Below are 4,962 nucleotides of genomic sequence, written 5' to 3'. Positions count from 1 at the left end.
GGGCTCGTCCGGGATTTGAACCCGGGACCTCTCGCACCCTAAGCGAAAATCATACCCCTAGACCAACGAGCCGGCTGACAGACTGGCGGAAATTACTGTACATGTGCTGTTAAAGTATAGTTGCCTTAAATATTATTTGATAAATTGATGGTAATCCCTGTTGAACCATACAATAAGGTTTAAAATCGAATGTGCGGTGTACCGGACGAACCATTTATGACAAAGTAGGTATATAAATAATTATATAAACGTAATTAAACGTATGTAATTCATAATAATAATTATTTTATTCGCTTTAAAAATGGTAGGTACAGTTTGCAGGTGGTCAGCATTTAGCATTAGGTCAATATTTTTAGTTATGAAAATTATAATATGCAAATAATAATGTCAAGAAGATAATAATATAAAAGTATAAAAATTAAAATAAATGAACTAAAGTAACAATTAATCTTAGCAAATTACAAAGTGATTCACTACAAAACAATACACAAAAACAATGTCATAGAGTATCATACATAAACTCACGCCTATTTCCCACCAGGGTAAGCAGAGACGATAGATTTTTTTTTATTCACAGAATAAAATCAATAAAATCGATCGGCATTTATGTATCTGAGGTAAAATGTCGAATACTGTTGATTATGGCTCACAAAAAAATAATTTTACATACGTATACATAAGACCGCGCCTACATCCTGTTAGGGTGGGCAGAGACCACGGGATACTTAGGTACCTATTAAGATCCTGACAAACCACTTTCGCTTATTACTCTGATGCATGGCCGTCGATTTAAAGTATTCTTGGCCAGGCGTTTATTAAAAAAATCTGGATCTCCTCGCGGTGTAGGTATACGGCAAATCATTCACTTACAATAAATTAAAGAAAAAAAGATACCTACAATACAATATAATACAGTACAATACAAAGGTCTTTTTTTTTAATTTTTTGGCCTGGTTACATAGAACTTTAGGCCAAATAAAAAGGTCAATACCACAGACCAAGTAGAGATGCTACGCATATGGTCAATACTTATTATTAGATACTACATATAAAAAAGTTCCTCACATAAAATAATGTATCAACAACAACATCAACACTAGTTTTAAGTTTTTAATTCGACCGCAAGATGGCGCGTCTAACACTCTTACTTACTCACTCAAAAATGTAAAACTATAATATCATAAATACAGTCCAAATTTAACTTTTATGTGCAATTACATTTAAATTAACTCCAGCTCCGCACAGATTGTATTGTTTACAAAAACTGGCCGAACCCAAACCCCGAAATCGAAGTTCGGTTTTGCTAGCCACATTAGAGCCTATCATAACAACGACCTGGGATAGACATTTAGGAGTCGCCGTCGCCGGACACGGCTTGGACGCGATGATGATGATGATACAAAAACTATTTATTGCACTTAATATAAATATTTAAAAAATAACAATAATACAGGGTGTTAGTGACATCGTAACGAAAACTTTGAGGGATGATAGAGACCATGATTATGAGATGATATCAAGTGGAATTTTCCATCGCAAAAGTATGGAACAGAAAATAACTTAAAAAAAAAACAAAAATTTTCATGAATTTTCCGACTGAAAATTCCACTTGATTTCAACTCAGAATCATGGTCTGAAGCATCCCCCTCAGTATTCGTTACGGTGTCACTGACACCCATACCTACTTGTATGGCTACAGTATGTACTTGTGCGCGGTGTAAGTGACATCGTAACGAATACTGAGGGGGATGATTCAGCTGATTATTCTGAGTTAATATCAAGTGGAATTTTTCATCGCCAAAGTATAGAATTGAAAATAATTTAAAAAAACTAAAAATAAATCATGAATTTTGCGACGGAAAATTCCACTTGATATGATCTCAGAATCATGGTCAGAATCATCCCCCTCAGTATTCGTTACGATGTCACTAACACCCTGTATATAATCAGTTAGTGCAACAGGCCGCCTTACTAAGGTTTAAGTAGAATTTTAAAACTAAATCATAAATCATGTATACAATGACAATATGTATATGTGTATGGCAATGAGAGACTTTCCAAACATTCCCTTACAAAAATACAGATGGCGCTGTTTAGAATTAAAGTGATAATGGCCCCGATTCCTACAGACACCTCTCATTTTACTTTAAGTTATACCTGTCATTGTCTTATCCGCCGAAAAGGAAAGGGACGGATGATTGACAACTGTTAATTTTAAAATGAATGAATAACCCGCGCGAATAAAGTAGTATCTCGCTCATATGCATTCCGTTTGAGGTGTGCTGTCAACTTAATTCCGTCGGATTATTGACCATTGTAAAATTTTTAGGTTGTTTTAGATTTGTGCCTAAAATTGACGTGTGTTTCTTAAATTTTATGCCTGTCGATAACCCGTCCCTTTCCTTTTCGACGGATAAGAAAATGACAGATATAACTTAAAATAAAATTAGATGGTGTGTACAGTCATGAGAAATATCATGTACCCACATTAGAACCCTGTCGCACCATAATATTGGACATTTAATGAGACTTACGGTTTAATTTGTCAAAAAAGTTAAAGTGACATGGTTTCAAAGTGTATACATACATATTAGTACCTGTACAGAAATTAGCACCAATGACCTAATTTTTCAATGCTCAAAAATATAATCTAAATTGAATAAAATAAAATGGCTCCGTGGTCACAGCGTTGGGCTCACGATCTGGAGGTCCGGGTTCAATTCCCGATGGGGACATTGTCGAAATCACTTTGTGAGACTGTTCTTTGTTTGGCTAGGACAGATGAATGGCCTGATTGACCGAAATCGAAGGCACGTTAAGCCTTTGGTACCAGGCTCCTAACCGAGCTACCCACCAACCCGCAGTGGAGCAGCGTGGTGGAGTATGCTCCATACCCCCTCCGGTTAATTGAGGGGGAGCTGTACCCAGCAGTGGGGCGTATATAGGCTATTTATGTAGGTATGTATACGATAAATAATAAAACTAATTACAATTAACTAACTAACAAGTTAACTATTAGTTTAAGTACGGTTCAGATAACCCACGCTTATAACCAGTCTCAGTCACCTCGCTGATAATTACGTAAATTGCAAAACATGACGTTCACACCGTTGCAGGGTGGGCAGAGAAATAGCGAGTTGTTGGGACGTAGCGGAGCGACTACCAAACTACAACACAGAATAAGGAATAATACTACGTATAGAACGGCAACTCTCCGCTCCCCTCCAGCGGCTGAGCTAGGTTTACCTCACCCCCTATCGGTCTTACTTTAGTCTTCAATCGTGTGGCGTCAGATGTCACACACACACAGATGCGCGTGTACGATAACGTCATTGTGTCTGTGTAATACGAGGGTGTTTGTATGAGGGTTTATATTTGTTGTGATGATAGTATTATTATTGTGTCTTGTTTGTGATCTAATAAAATAATTTTAGTTAAAAGCTGGGACAAAGAAAATAAGACAAGGATCATCTTTTTGTGTTTTCTTCTTTTTAATTCCATACTTTTGCGACGGAAGTTACACTTGATATTAACTCAGAATCATGAGCTGAATCCCCTTCAGCTCTATGTTCGGTACAATATCGCTAAAATCCCTGTATACAGGTTCATAGTTACATATATAAAAAAATCCATTGGAAAATGTTCGTTTCATCGGTTCGTTAGACGTATTTATAAGTAGATTATTCTCTCCGCTGCTCGCTAGTCCTCTGGCCACCCCACAAAGACATTGTTGTTTATATCACACAAGTGAAAATAGCTCCCATGCCAATAAAAAAGGAGTAGATCGTATCAATACTGTTATTAGGCGGCTGGGGTTAAGTGTCGGTTAAGTAACTTAAGCTTATTCAGCTTATTAGCTTTATTAGGAGGCAAATAATCCGTATCTTTTTTTTACACGACTTATTGTAGATATGCCGTAACACATAAACAGCCTATATACGTCCCACCGCTGGGCACAGGCCTCCCCTCAATCAACCGGAGGGGGTATGGAGCATACTCCACCACGCTGCTCCAATGCGGGTTGGATGTGCCGTAAATGGAATTTTATTTAGAATGAATAGAATAAGTTTCATCTCCCTAGCATTTGATTTGACAGGTCCGGTTTTTTACAGAAGCGACTGCCTGTCTGACCTTCCAACCCGCGAAGGGAAAACCAGCCCAATACAGGTTAGGTCACATATTCCGAAAATGCATTTCTCGGGTACGTGGGTTTTCTCACGATGTTTTTTCTTGACCGATGAGCACGTGATAATCATTTATGATCCAAACATGAATTAGAAAACAAATTCGACAATCATTGGTTTAGGTTGTGCTGGATTGGAACCTACGACCTCAAAGTGAGAGGCAAGCGTTCTACCGACTGAGACCACGGCTTCATTAAATTCATCTTTAAATTATTTTTTTTTTTATTCGGCTTTATTAAATATGTTATAACCAACTTATTTATATAACTATACACTCAACAATATATTTTTTTAAATGTCTGTTTTCTCCCAAAAATGCGTTCCCACATTTGTAAAACAAAAGAGCAGTTAGTTTAAGGATCACGTAATCTTATATTTATTAAACATTCACTTTCATACGCGATCGTATTAAAATTATAACGTCCATCGCTTGTTCAGTATAAGCCGGCCTTGTAAAAACTCATACAAACTAAGCAATGGATTTGCACGAAATATATCGCATTTGTTAACAGTTCAAAACTCCGTACAACGATGTAATTCAAATTGATGTTAATAACTTAATTACCAATTAATGTCATATTCATTGATCGTTTTCAACGGAAAATGTATTAGCGGAACCGTACTAAAGAGTCAATGTATGTGAAACTACTCGAAGTCGTGCAAGTTTTAGTTTCGAAGTAAAAGCGGCTACCACTACATTCGATCTTAAAGCCTTATAACTAAAAACATACTGCCTTACCGACCAGTTTGAATATAGAATTGCAACAGAACGCCGATT

General features: G+C 36.8%; 1 non-coding gene across 1 annotated transcript; it reads right to left on the bottom strand.

The window, feature by feature from the left end:
- On the bottom strand, window positions 1-72 carry Trnap-agg (transfer RNA proline (anticodon AGG)). Its single transcript has one exon. It is a non-coding gene; the product is annotated as a tRNA-Pro (tRNA).
- Between the last annotated feature and the right edge of the window lie 4,890 nt (window positions 73-4,962).

Source organism: Pectinophora gossypiella, chromosome 25 (assembly GCF_024362695.1).
Source record: "Pectinophora gossypiella chromosome 25, ilPecGoss1.1, whole genome shotgun sequence".
NCBI lineage: Eukaryota > Metazoa > Arthropoda > Insecta > Lepidoptera > Gelechiidae > Pectinophora > Pectinophora gossypiella.
Note: the sequence above shows the minus strand (reverse complement) of the source record. Positions and strands in the feature narration are given on the sequence as shown.